The 15,481-nt window shown below is 29.3% G+C and overlaps 1 protein-coding gene across 1 annotated transcript in view; it reads right to left on the bottom strand.

Moving 5' to 3' along the window:
* The window catches only part of LOC114337945 (uncharacterized), a 60,457-nt gene extending 46,483 nt beyond the window's left edge, over positions 1 to 13,974 (bottom strand). Inside the window, exon 1 of the mRNA XM_028288522.1 lies at positions 13,872 to 13,974. The gene's annotated coding sequence lies outside the window, so the exon portion shown is untranslated. The remainder of the gene's footprint in view (positions 1 to 13,871) is intronic.
* Positions 13,975 to 15,481: the final 1,507 nt, after the last annotated feature.

Raw genomic sequence — 15,481 nt, 5'->3', positions numbered from 1 at the left:
TCTTCTTTATCACCTGGACGTGGCTCACTTGACCTGTGTTTGGATGGTTGAAACTTTGATTTATCCATCTGATCTAAACACTGTCTTAAAAGGATAGGAAAACGATCTTTAGGCACAGTAGTTAGACGTAAATTTTGTAGTTTCCAAGTTGTTAGTGTAGCACGCCATGCGCTCTTCATGGGTCTAAAAAATCCGACATCTAGGGGTTGGCACAGATGAGTCGAATTTGGCACTAAGCAAACGAAACTGATGTTGTTCTCATTGCATGTTTTTATTACATCCCCATCTAGGTGTGAAGAAAGGTTATCTCCTAAGAGTACTTTTCTGCCTTGTAATCTTTTGGCATGCGGTAAAAAGGAAGTCATAAACCAGTCGCGAAAAGTGACTGTATCTATCCAACCGCTAAATGTTCTATTGTATCTACTGCCTCTCGAACAACATGGTTGATCGCAACAAGGTGCTCCAACAGGACCATTTTCTTTCCACGTGTCGTAAAGATGGGTACTTTTATAGATAATGTAAGGAGGTAACAGTATTCCACTAGCAGAACCACAAATCATTATACTAGTTGCCGTCTTGGAATGATTACATATTTTTTCGGGGTATTTTACCCCTCGTCTGTATATTCCCCATTTCTTTCCTGGGTCGTCAGATACATTGGACTCATCATAATTAAATATGTTTTCAGGTGGTACATCTTTTAAAGTATCTGATAAGTTTGCAAAATAAGCCTCAATCGTTTCTCTGGAAATTTTACTTCGTACTTGTTTAATGTTTGTGGATAAACGTTGGCCAAATGAATTTTTGTGTCGTATTAATAGACTAGGGCCCAATCTTTTCCCAGCATGTTATTGACAAACTTATTGACCACCCTTCCTTGACGTTCCAAATAACATTTGGCCATCATTCTTATATCGAGTAAAGTTTGCGGAAAACCCCAATCTGCACACTTACCCGCTGCTGCCAAAATAGCTTTTTCTTCAACATGAATGAAAACCGGCTGAGCTCCTGGATTTTTAATATGTGCCCCTTTGAATTTGTTACGAAGTGTTCCAAACGGAATTTTATACGTTGCTGAAGCTCCTCTTAAGGTAAGACTTCCAGTAACGATGTCATTAAGTGCTCGTTCTACCGTTTCTTCATCGTAATTTTTGTAAGGCCTACTGCCAAGACGTTTTGTGTACGTACGCACCATATTTCTGAAAAAGAAAATGTACACTAGTAGACTATTTTATACGCTGGGGTTACTTTGATCACTGATTAAAGAAGCCCCACCTCTCCGATCAAAGTTACCCCGCGACACAATATTAAAAATAAGAACATGGTAAAATACAGTACGTTAAAATTTGAGGTTAAACCTACATCATGAAAGTACCTATATTAACATAACGAAATGATTTTGTTACCTAAATAACATGCCTATAGCTTACCATAGAAGTAATTTTGGTGCTAAAATATGCACAAATTATTGTTTCTTACAATAATACTTACATGTATGTATATTTGCCAGAGAACACGTGAAACACGACTCACAATGGTTAACAATAACATTCCACTGTTGCCACGTATAAAAATTACAGAGAAATATTCGATCAGTTTCGATTGAAATGAAATACATTTTAGGCGGGAAGTTATGATTAAAGTAGCCCCCGGGGATTAAAGTAGCCCCATCTTACGGTACCGGTCATAGGCGTCCGTTTTGGGTAGAGCAACGGGTATTTTATCGCATAACTTTTTTGTGCTTAACTTTTATGCATTTTTGACACCGGATTATTAAATTGTGAGGTATTGTAGTACTCGAAGGTACTCTTACTTTAAGTCGGTAGAACACACCGTTTTCTAGAAAAATCGATTTGAAAGTTTTTCGTTTTTGGAATTTGAAAAAAAAATTGAAAGAACTTTTCAACAAAAAACGAAGTATTTTACCAGCATAAAGTAAGAGTAACTTTTAGTAGTCGAATACCTCATAATTTAATAATCTAGTGTCAAAAATACTCAAAAATTCAAGACAAAAAATTATGCTATAAAATAACTGTTGACCTACTCAAAACGGACGCCTATGACCAGTACTAGAAATTCGCAATTAATGAAATCGATTTATCTCTGGAATATAAATAAATGTACCAGTTTTCGTCTTTCTAAACAGTTTTTTTTTAATTTTTCTTTTTTAATTCAAAAAGCGAAAAATTTTCAAATCTATTTTTCTAGAAAACGGTGTGTCCTACCGATTTAAAACAAGAGTACCTTTTAGTACTAGAATACTTCACAATTTTATAATCCAGTGTCATAAATTCATAAAAGTTAAAGATAAAAAAGTTATGAGATAAAATAACCGTTGCCCTACCCAAAACGGACGCCTATGATCAGTACTAGGAATTTGCAATGGATATTTTAGATTTATATCTTGAAGATAAATACGCGTACCAATTTTTGTTTTTCTAAATAGAAGTGTTCTGGAGGTATTTAAGAAAAACTAATTACAAGACGCCATCATCTTCAAAGAGCTCTAGCTCCCTCAGGAAGCATTTTCGGACTAAGTGAATTGGGTTAAATTATCTTAAAATTATCTGAAGAATCTCCTGTCTTCGTTTGTCGGTAGAGTTTCTGGACACCCTATATATATATATATATATATATATATATATATATATATATATATATATATATATAAATGTAAAGAAAAAAGAAGTACTTTGTTGACTTGTTTATAAAAAACACTTTTGAGTTTCGGTGGGTTGGAGTCAATAAAAAGGGGCTGTTAGAATACTATTTTTTATTACTCGAGCTTTCGAATGTGTTTACATTCATTTTCAAGAGCTAAAAAGTAACTGATAAAGTGGAAACAAAGATCATGTAAAAATATAACTCACCAGATAAATCTAGATTGGTTATTAAAACTTGCTAACATTAATACATATAAATAAGAGGAAAACTATTAATATCCATAAAATGAATTCTTCCCAGACTGCATAATATAAATTAATGGCCAAAAGATTTAAATTTTTGAAATGAATTTTGAATTTGAATGATCGGTAAATTGGAAAAAAATTTTAATACAAAAAGTCAATGTCAGTGAAAAAATCAGCCTACATCGACAAGTAGCTAAAAATAATTTATTTAAATATATTATAACGTGATGATTTGTTAAAAAAAAAGAAAGAAGAAATAAATAAGTAGAGAAAAAAATATTTTAGTAGTTTACAGAAGTACAAAAGAAATGTAATAAGGATGTGAAAAAAGTGAAATATTTATGGTGCTCTGAATATTATTTAAAATTATAAGGAAATGATGTAATTATAAATTTTGCTTAAATTTTGAATTTCTGATCTTTTATTTAAACTATGATCACTTCTACTAATAGATACCATTTCCAAAAAAGTCCTTTTGAATTTATTACCTTCATTGCACAAAATTTTTATGTTGTCAAAATCCATGATATTATCTTTGTCAATCACATGCTCTGCCAAATCACAAGACGGTTTTTTGATTCGGCAATCACTTTTGTGGGAAATTACGCGACTAGATAAATTCCTGCCAGTCTCACCATACCATCATTAACACCTAAGTTAATAAAAATTTTAAAGGTTATTGACAATATAAAAATAACAACAAAAAACATCAAAACCATTACATCTCTGTATTCTAAGACAAAGTATCCTATAGAAAAATTAGAGAAAACTAATGTAGTATACGGCATTAGTTGCACTCAGTGTGAGGCTGTATATATTGGTGAGACTGGCAGGAATTTATCTAGTCGCGTAATTTCCCACAAAAGTGATTGCCGAATCAAAAAACCGTCTTGTGCTTTGGCAGAGCATGTGATTGACAAAGATCATATCATGGATTTTGACAACATAAAAATTTTGTGCAATGAAGGTAATAAATTCAAAAGGACTTTTTTGGAAATGGTATCTATTAGTAGAAGTGATCATAGTTTAAATAAAAGATCAGAAATTCAAAATTTAAGCAAAATTTATAATTACATCATTTCCTTATAATTTTAAATAATATTCAGAGCACCATAAATATTTCACTTTTTTCACATCCTTATTACATTTCTTTTGTACTTCTGTAAACTACTAAAATATTTTTTTCTCTACTTATTTATTTCTTCTTTCTTTTTTTTTAACAAATCATCACGTTATAATATATTTAAATAAATTATTTTTAGCTACTTGTCGATGTAGGCTGATTTTTTCACTGACATTGACTTTTTGTATTAAAATTTTTTTCCAATTTACCGATCATTCAAATTCAAAATTCATTTCAAAAATTTAAATCTTTTGGCCATTAATTTATATTATGCAGTCTGGGAAGAATTCATTTTATGGATATTAATAGTTTTCCTCTTATTTATATGTATTAATGTTAGCAAGTTTTAATAACCAATCTAGATTTATCTGGTGAGTTATATTTTTACATGATCTTTGTTTCCACTTTATCAGTTACTTTTTAGCTCTTGAAAATGAATGTAAACACATTCGAAAGCTCGAGTAATAAAAAATAGTATTCTAACAGCCCCTTTTTATTGACTCCAACCCACCGAAACTCAAAAGTGTTTTATATATATATATATATATATATATATATATATATATATATATATATATATATATATATATATATATATATATATATATATATATATAGTTGTGTCAGTTTTGACTTCAAGGTCACTGTCTTTTACGGGATGGTTCGTTGTCTTTAGAAATGCCCATTTTGCCGAGTGGATTTGAATAGTGTAGAAGCTTTTGTGGTAACTTTTAATACCTTTTTATAAATTTTACTACTATTAACTTTTATAATCATTTTAATAATGTTACCTAAAGTCAAAATCAAACTAAATTAATATGCTTTTGTTGGAAGGTTGATCTTGTGATCTTACTTAGTTTCTCGGCGAATACAAGTTTTTTACATATTTTTTTTTAATCACATGTATGATAACCACATGCTGCTTTTGCTGTTCAAAGTCTTTGTTAAACTGTAAACTGTACTTTTTATTGATTGTTTCTACAACCTAACGATTCAATGGTTCATTGTTTCAAGCTTTTTTTACAATTTTATACCTTTGACTGCTACATGTCTTTTTGAGGTAACACTGTTGTATTAACTTCTCTTTGGATGTTTGGTTTTTCATATTATTCTTTTTAGATGAACCGATGATGCTCTTTGATTAGAGAACGAAACGTCTTCGAATAAATAGATGAAGTAGCCACCTCTTTGTCTTATTTCTCCACCTATTGACCGAAAAACCCACCACTCTTCGAGTGATCCTTAATTTATATATATATATATATATATATATTGATAAGGGGTACCTTAAACTAAGTTGTAAGTAAATAAACTAGTTGTTTATTTATATATATATATATATATATATATATATATATATATATATATATATATATATATATATATATATATATATATATATATATATATAAATGGGGTTGAAGTTTATTGGGTATCCAGCTGAATAAAACCAAGTGGTACTCTGTTTAACAAAACGTTATATTTCGCTGATTTTCATCAGCATCATCAGACGAAAGCTACAATATTTAAAAATGGTACAATTTTATAGTATGGTTTTTTACAATTTTTATCTTACCTAATTGAGGTTGATGGTATTTAGATGATATTTAGATGACATCGAGATACTGTTTTATATTTTAGATAGCTGGATACCCAATAAACTTCAACCCCATTTTCATCTAAAAAGTCAGCTGTTATTTAAAGGATATATATATATATATATATATATATATATATATATATATATATATATATATATATATATATATATATAAACCAATTTTAAGTTTCTGTGGGTTGGAGTCAATAAAAAAGGGCTTTTAGAAAACTATTTTATATCTCTCAAGCTTTCGAATGTTAATTACATTCTTTTTCAAGAGCTAAAATACAGAGTTGCTAATAAAGTGGAAACAAAAATGATGTAAAAAATATAACGCACCAGATAAATTTAGGTTGGTTATTAAACTGCTAACTTAAGTAACATCAAATATAAATTATTATCAAAATGTATATTTCCCAGACTGTAAGGAAAATTTATGAATTTTTATTTAATTTTGAATTTAAAACTATCGATAAAATAATTTTTTTTATAAAATTCAAAGTCAATGTCAAATAAAAAGTCATCCTACATAGACAAGTAAATGAAAGTGGGATATATTTAAGTATATTACCAAAGTGATAATTTATTAAAAAGAAACAAAAAGAAGATTTAAATAAGTAGAAAAATATTTTGTTTTATATTATAGTTTACAGAAGTGCAAATTTTTTTTAAAAAAGGATATAAAAAATAGAATAAAAAAAAAATTTTGGAATCAATGTGTCTTATGGTTTTATGGTGAAATATTTGAATTATAAAGAGATGATGTAGTTATAAATTTTACTTAAATTTTGAATTTCTGATCTTTTATTTAAACTATTATCACTTTTACTAATAGATACCATTTCCAAAAAGGTCCTTTTGAATTTATTACCTTCACTGCACAAAATTTTAGTATTATCGAAATCCATTATATGGTTTTTGTCAATTACATGCTCTGCCAAAGCACAAGAAGGTTTTTTTATTCTACAATCGCTTTTATGCGAAATAATACGATTAGACAAATTCCTTCCAGTTTCACCAATATATACAGCCTCACACTGAGTACAATTAATGCTGTATACTACATTAATTTTTTCTAACATATCTATAGGATATTTGGTCTTAGAATACAGAGATGTAATGGTTTTGATGTTTTTTGTTGCTATTTTTATACTGTCAATAACCTTTAAAATTTTTATTAATTTAGGCGTTAATGATGGTATGTAGGGGAGTGAATTTTATAAAAAAATTTGTTTTATCGATAGTTTTAAATTCAAAATTAAATAAAAATTCATAAATTTTCCTTACAGTCTGGGAAATATACATTTTGATAATAATTTATATTTGATGTTACTTAAGTTAGCAGTTTAATAACCAACCTAAATTTATCTGGTGCGTTATATTTTTTACATCATTTTTGTTTCCACTTTATTAGCAACTCTGTATTTTAGCTCTTGAAAAAGAATGTAATTAACATTCGAAAGCTTGAGAGATATAAAATAGTTTTCTAAAAGCCCTTTTTTATTGACTCCAACCCACAGAAACTTAAAATTGGTTTTTAAATAAGTCAACATATATATATATATATATATATATATATATATATATATATATATATATATATATATATATATTTAAAAACATAAGATGTAGATCTTTGAAACACACTCAGTGAACCAAAGATCCAAGGTTATTGGTTTAACGACCACTCGTACGAAATCAAATAGATGAAATAGAGAATGTGGAAAAATCCCCTTACGAAAAATCCCCGAAATGGTGGATGTGTGAATTGTTCGTAAGGGGATTTTTCCACATTCTCTATTTCATCTATATTATATATATATATATATATATATATATATATATATATATATATATCTATATATATATATATATATATATATATATATATATATATATATATATATATATATATACCTACAACAATTCGTAAGTTATATCATTGTAATATTATGTTTGTACCTAACTGTTAGTTAATTTTGTAGTTTGTTCCTGATGAAGATGAAAAATTAATAAATACTCATCGAAATATCGAATTCAACAGAATTAAATGTAGTTTCAATCTAAGCCACAGACCGCAATTCCCGATAATTTCAACACTGTTTTATAGTGTCATAGAATATATATATATATATATATATATATATATATATATATATATATATATATATATATATATGATTTCTGTTGTTTTCCGGGTTTGACTCCGCGTTGAATAATTTTGGTTTTGAGAAAAACCATTATTTTGACGACGTTTCGGCAAGATCTCACTTGCCATTGTCAAGTCAGGTAGTTCCGCTTCTCGCTGCTGCTTGAAGTTTACTTCAAGGTTTAAACGCGGTTCAACTTAATGGTTTTTCTCAAAACCAAAATTATTCAACGCGGAGTCAAACCCGGAAAACAACAGAAAGCACATATAGCTCCCGCGGAAACTTCAAGTGTAACATATATATATATATATATATATATATATATATAATGAGAAATCAAGGCAGATACGAGCTACTCCAGTAAATTTTACAAGGTAAAATTGAAGGAAAAAGGACCCCAGGACGAAGAAGAATATCCTGGCTTGCTAACCTGAGAGCATGGTATAGAAAGACCTCAACACAGCTATTCCGTATAGCAACTAACAAAGTCATCATAGCCAGAATGATCGCCAACGTTCGGAACGGACAGGCACTCTAAGAAGAAGAATAACAAAAAACTTAAAGTTTCATCAAATTAACCAATTTATTGTTCGAAGAAACCTCCTATGACCTCCATACAATAATACAGTCTATTTTCAAAGACGGCTCTTCTCGTATATTTGCAAGTACCTCAATGTTATAGATTGTATATTCAACCAATAAATTAGTTAAATCAAAAATTATCTTCAAAGTTATTACTTAAGAGGATCGGTACGTATTTTCGGCTGCAATGCTATTCAAATGGGGATTCATTTTTTTCGAATCCTGAGAAAACTAATAAGTATTTTTGAAAAATGATGTAAACGCAGAATGAAAGATCACGTTATTAGCGAGGGCCGAAAGTCCCTGAGAACTTCTATAATGTTTATTTTAATAAGTTACAGAAGTGAAAAACTAAGAAAATTTAGTGTGATATTTAATTTCAAATATATCATTCAAAATAAACTTTTTATTTATTCTAAGGGACTTTCGGCCCTCGGTAATAATTTAGTCTTTCATTCTGCGTTTAAATTTTTCAAAAATATTTATTGGTTTTTTCAGGATTCGAAAAAAATAAACACAATGCCGTGGTAATATTTTCCAAATCTATTTTTGTCTTACAACGCACTCAGCCGAATATAATATTGTCAGCATATATTGTCAATCAGACACTGACAATCAGTGACAATTTTAAATATTTGACATTGCATCGGGAATATGTTGAGTTATTGATTAAATATTATTGATATATAATGTATTTGATAAATAATTGTTTTAAGACGTGAACTTAATATAAAGTTATTTATTGTGTATTATTTGTGGAAGATCCAAGCAGAGAATACATCAGGATAATATATTCTGTGATCCAAGTATTTTGTTGTTAAAGATGTTCAAAATTGTGAGCGTTCCATAACAATATATTATTAAAAAATCACTTTAACACTTTTCGTCTTTTCTCGATTGAGTATTAGTCTTTGTTGTACAAATAAATTATTACAATCACTGAATACATACTTAGTGAAAAAATTATCACATTTATTAACTGAATTAATAATTTGCAATTATAAAAATAACAGTTATCCAAGAACATTCAAAACCCATCTCTTTAAATTAATGATGACATTTTCAAGTAGAATGACATTCTAGTAATGTTTACATATCCATACCAGTGTGAATTTTACTACACGTAATTTGCCGTGTAAAGACAGAAAAAGTAGGGATACACGTAAAATATTTGCTAATTATGTATCCATAGCCTTAAATTAAAAAATATAAATATACAGGGTGAGTCACCACTAACGGTACGGAAGATTACAGCCAAATGCTAAAAGATTTGAAAACAATTTTAAATTAGTAGTTTGTAATTTGATAAAATCTACATTTTAAAAATTATTTTGAAATATACAGGGTGTCCCAATAAATGGCGGCGTATCAAAGTTATATTTTTTCTTATGGAACACCTTATATTTTATCGCATTTTTTAATTGTCCGCAAAAAATAAGGTATAGTTTCATAAGGCTTCCCTATACCTATGTACAGAGTGTTCTGAGTTATGTTGACGTTTCTTAAAATGTAAAGTTTTAAAAGAAGGCTTATTCTCAAGTTATTTAACAAATTATAAAAAATTACTTTTACATTTAAATATTTGGATATTGGTTGAATGTATTTCATGATTAATTATTACACATTTATTTACAGGGTCTTCAAAATTTACAGCTTCATTATTGGATTATTCAATGTGTCATATGATTCTTATTTTAAATGGAACACCATGTATATTAATAAATAATTATACTAAACAAATTTATCTCTTTCGAATGGTATATGGATGTCCTATACCTAGGTCTCATAGTTGTTTCGTAATTTACAATTATTAAAATTTTTAATTTGTAAATCGATTTAAAAAAAAATATGTAGTTAGTTAGTGGCATTGTATGACATTGTCATTTTGTGACAGTACGGTCTGGTAATTATTTTATAATTAATGTATTCCATGATTAATTATTACACATTTATTTACAGGGTGTTCCAAATTTACAGTTTCATTATTGGATTATTTAGTGTTTCATATGATGCTTATTTTAAATAAAACACCATGTAAATTGATAAATTATTATACTAGACACAGGTTCCTCTTTCGAATGGTATAAGGATGTTCTATAACTAGGGGTCATAGTTTTTGCGTAATTTACAATTTTCTTAAACGGTAAATTGATTTTAAAAATAATATTTATAGTTACTCCCGATTTTTAAACTGTACGAAATAAATGTTTGTTTACTGTATCATAATGAAATGAAAATTATGTCTATTTACTAGACTATTATTATGAAAAGTAGGTAGATTGGTCTGTATACAATACATTTAAAAAAATCAGGATTTTCTCCAAGTCCATAAACGATAAGTTTAATATTTATCATAATCCTGTTCGGTCTAATACTGGTGTAGTTGAGCTTTATACGCATAATAGTGGTTTTTCTTAAGTATTCTAACAGTCGTTTGACTGATTTACAATTCAATCGAAATTTTTTCTTTACTAGTATTTGGGTTTTCCGTAACAGAAACAGGACATCAAGTTCCTTGACGTCATCACAAATAATTGTTTTATTTTTATTTAACTTTAACAATGCAACATTACCAGTAGCACGGAATCTATTGAAATCTCTCAAAAACGTCCTTTTTTGGGTGTCTTCAATCAAAATACTTTTGAGCGTAAACTTTAGAAGGTAAGATAAAATTTTGCAAACACCCTCCAATGCAAAGCACCATGTCTAGTCTTTCGTAGATAACGTGATTATTTATTTTTAGGAAAATTTGAATATCATACACGGATATTTATATCCGTTAGGACAACATTAGGACAAACGCAAGGTGGACAACATTAATAACTGGGTGAAAAGCAGAAGAGTAGAATGGAACGACCACATAAGCCGAATGACAACAAATAGAGTAGTAAGGACGGCGAGAGACGGTTCCCCAACAGGAAGACGATTAGTGGGAAGACCACGAAAAAGATGGAATGACAACTTACTGAAGGCACATTGAAAAACAGACAGAGTGATGTCTATATAAAAAGAAGAAGAAGAAGAAGAAGAAGAAGATATTTATATTTTTGATAATTACCAGACCTTAATGTCATAAAATGACGATGTCATACAATGAGATACATCTTTTGTTTTAAAATCAATTTACAGATTAAGAATTTAAATAATTGTAAATTGCGCAAAAACTATTAGACCTAGGTATAGGACATCCATATACTATTCGATAGAGGTGACTTCGTTTAGTATAATGGTTTATTAATATACACGGTGTTGCATTTAAAATAAGCATCATGCGACACATTGAATAATCAATAATGAAACTGTAAATTTGGAACACCCTGCAAATAAATGTGTAATAATCAATCATGCAATTCATTCCACCAATATCCAACTATTTAGATGTAAAAGTATTTTTTTTATAATTTCTTAAATAACTTGAGCATAAGCCTTCTTTTAAAACTTTACATTTTAAGAAAAGTCAACATAACTCAGAACACTCTGTACATAGGTATAGGGAAGCCTTATGAAACTATACCTTCTTTTTTGCGGGCAATTAAAAATGCAATAAAATACAGGGTGTGCCATAAGAAAAAATATAACTTTGATACGCCGCCATTTATTGGGACACCCTGTATATTTCAAAGTAATTTTAAAATGTAGCTGTTATCAACTTACAAACTACTAATTTAAAATTGTTTTCAAATCTTTAACCATTTCGCTGTAATTTTCCGTCCCGTTAGAGGTGACTCACCCTGTGTGTAGAGTGCGGTGTAGAGAAAAAAAATTACCTTTCAAATGATAAGCCACTTGACCACACTTTTGATTAAAAAAAAACTGGGGGTTGATGCAGGGCAGTAGGGGGTTACATTCGAGGGCATGAATTTTGCATGAAAATTCGTCCGGCTCCCAGTATAAATTGACATAATTTGTTTTTTTAAATTTTGAAGAAACTCTTGCTTTCTGAGTTTCTAGGAGGGTCAAATTTTCGTTGCAACTAGGGGTCGACAAGACAACAACTTCTTGTGTTGTCTTGAGAAAAAATCAAGAAATTTAAAAAATCTTGTCTTGACATCTTCGCTCAAGAAATTTCAAGATCTTGAAATTTCTTGATTACTCGGTCCGGTGATTCCTTGGCTACCATTTTATTGCGTTTCGCGCAAACACGGCCTCCACTGCCACTGAGAATCCCCGATCTGCATTTGTTTCCTGACGAACAAAAATTGATTGTGTAGTTGCATGCTTAAAATAAGCTGCTTAAAATAAGCATTTTGTATTTTTCGGGCATATTCTAAACTTAGCTGTCCAGGATTTCATAAAAATTGTTGAGCCATATCGAAACAGTTTAGACATCAAAAAAGATTTTGATTATTTGGAGGATGAGATCGAAGTAGAAAATGATATGTGATACTTAGATTTCAACTCTCCTGTTAGTAAAATTAAATACCTTGCCAAAAAAAAACAAAAACTCAGTGCAAATGCAACTTAAACTTAACAGTGCTTGCGAAGGCATAAATTGTAAGATGACTATGCCAGAATTAGATGTGCCTACAAGATAACCTTCAACTTTCGAAATGCTAACATGGGGTTTAAGTGTAAAAAATGCTTTAACTATATTTTGCGACAACAACGAATATCTAAATAATTGCAAAATATTGGATAAAGAATGGTTCTGCTCAGTAAATTTTGTCAGTATCTGAGAAGCTTTAAAACACTTTCTTCAATTCTCGAAGGGAAAAATATTGCACACTCCCATTGGTGGTAATTGGAGTTATTTTACTTTTAGACAAACTGGAAATATGGGCTCATAAACTTAATAATATAATTAATAGAGACGCTACCGGTGAGCAATTAATTTACTGCATTCAAGCTGCGAGAGATAAAATACAGAAACACTATAACAAAACTAATTGGATACACTGTATAGTTCTTTTTTGAATTATATAGTTCTTATTTCCTATTTAAGAAAGCTGATATTAATGACTTACAATCTTGGAAGTATGAAATTGAAAAATACTTAAATGAGCCTAGGTCAGAAGATTCTGCGAATATACTTGATTGGCGGAGAAGACACGAAAATATCTACCCGTCATTATAGAAAATGGCCAAGGATTTTCTCAGAACGCCAGCAACATCTGTACCTGCCGAAAGGATATTTTCAAGAGCAACATTAAGAATAACAAAGCCAAGAAATCGGCTAGGTGTTGACTCCATCAGAAGGATTATCTGCCTTAATTCATGGCTTATCAATTTAAAAAGGTCCTAAATTTGTTATTGAAAATAAAATCTAGATTTTATTATTAGTCAAGATATTTCAAGATTTCTTGTTTTCTTGACAAGAAATCTTGGTATTGACATAAAATTTCTTGTCTTGCCTTGAAATCTAAGATTGCTTCTTGTCTTGATTTTGTTTTGAAATCAAAACAAGATCAAGACAAGATCTTGAAATTTTCAAGAAGTTGGCGACCCCTAGTTGGAACACAGTGTATTTAAGTATTATTTTTAAATAATTATAAACATTCATATATTACCTTCATTAATTGGATCACGCACATACTATTGTTTTATACTCGAATGTTATAAATTGAGAAATACCAGATATAAAAGAATATGAATCACCGAGAGGAAATTGTGGACAGATAGTAGGACCTAGTTTTATAAAATAAAATCGTATTCTGTGTACGCGCAGTAATACTCCAAGAAAATAAGCAGAAAATAGACCATGTTCGGGACACTGAATAATGCAGGTATCTGATAACTTTTTTTGGTTATTATAGACCTATAGGAAGAAAACCTACCTGTTTTCTGCCTAGAGTTTGAGGCCGTTTTTTATTTATTAACAATTTAGTGCAAATAACATGTATTAAATATTTAGTGATATTTGTATCTGGTTGTGTGGGTTTTACCTTAAGGCCAAAAATACCGTTTAGTGAATTTTTTCAATTTTTTTCATCCCATTGAAAAGATAAATAGTTGACATAAAATTACAAAATTTGATTTTTCACAACATTGAAAAAGCTTCAAAATGCTGATTTTTGAAAGTTAATAAGTCGATTGTTTGCTTCGCACACTGCAAAATAAATAAAACATCTGAAGCTATTTCCTTGTGGCATTTTTATGATTAATTATATTTATATGGAAAATAATAAGCCACAATTAAAATGAAAAAGTAATTTTATTAACGTTTCGACGCCCAAATCGGGCGCCGAAAAAATTCTTCTAATAATTTATTTAATCTGACTCATTTATATTGGCAATTCAGACATAGTTATATTATACATTTTAAAGTAGAAGACTTTAAAATGATATTGCCAATATTTATGAGTTGCGTTCCTGGGACGACTTACTGAAAGATAGTTCATTCGATTACATGAAATCAATCCCAACTCAAGAATATCCGTCACAAAAAAATTATAGCATGTGATCTGTCTTTAAAAAGACAACCAAATGCAACGACAGTAAAATTCTCGCGTTAGAGATTTCATAGTAAATATTAAAAACATACTTTTGATAACCTAAATAGAAATAATGAAATATTAGTGACAGTTGTCAATCTATCAAATAGACATTTAAATGCAACGGAAAATTTGGTATTGTCAAAAGGTTTAAACTATGCTCTTACTCATCCATCTATTCCAAAATTAGACATAATCAGCTCAGTGGAGAAAATATCCAAGTGTCTACCAACTCATGAAAAAGAACAATATAGGGTACTATGTAAACTTGAATTGGAAAAGTCTAATCAAATTGAACAGAACATCAGCAAAGAGGAAATTAAAGCTTTAAAAACTTTAAGAAATGATGACTCCATAACAATCCTACCAGCGGATAAAGGTAATGCAACTGTAATAATGAACAAAATACAATATGAGGACAAAATTACAGATCTACTTACAAATGGACCTTATAGCAAATTAACGAAGGATCCAACGAAGACACTGGAAAACAAAATATATAGAACTTTATTCAAATTTAAAAATGATCTAACATACTATCAAAGAAAATTAATGACACCTCACTACAGTAAGACACCACATTTTTATGGAGTGCCGAAAATTCATAAAGCGAACATACCACTTAGTCCCATTTGTAGTACCATCAATTCTCCTTGTAGTGAACTATCAAAATTCTTATTAAACAT

Source organism: Diabrotica virgifera, chromosome 1 (genome assembly GCF_917563875.1).
Source record: "Diabrotica virgifera virgifera chromosome 1, PGI_DIABVI_V3a".
Classification (NCBI taxonomy): domain Eukaryota; kingdom Metazoa; phylum Arthropoda; class Insecta; order Coleoptera; family Chrysomelidae; genus Diabrotica; species Diabrotica virgifera.
This window is presented reverse-complemented; position numbering and strand designations above follow the sequence as displayed.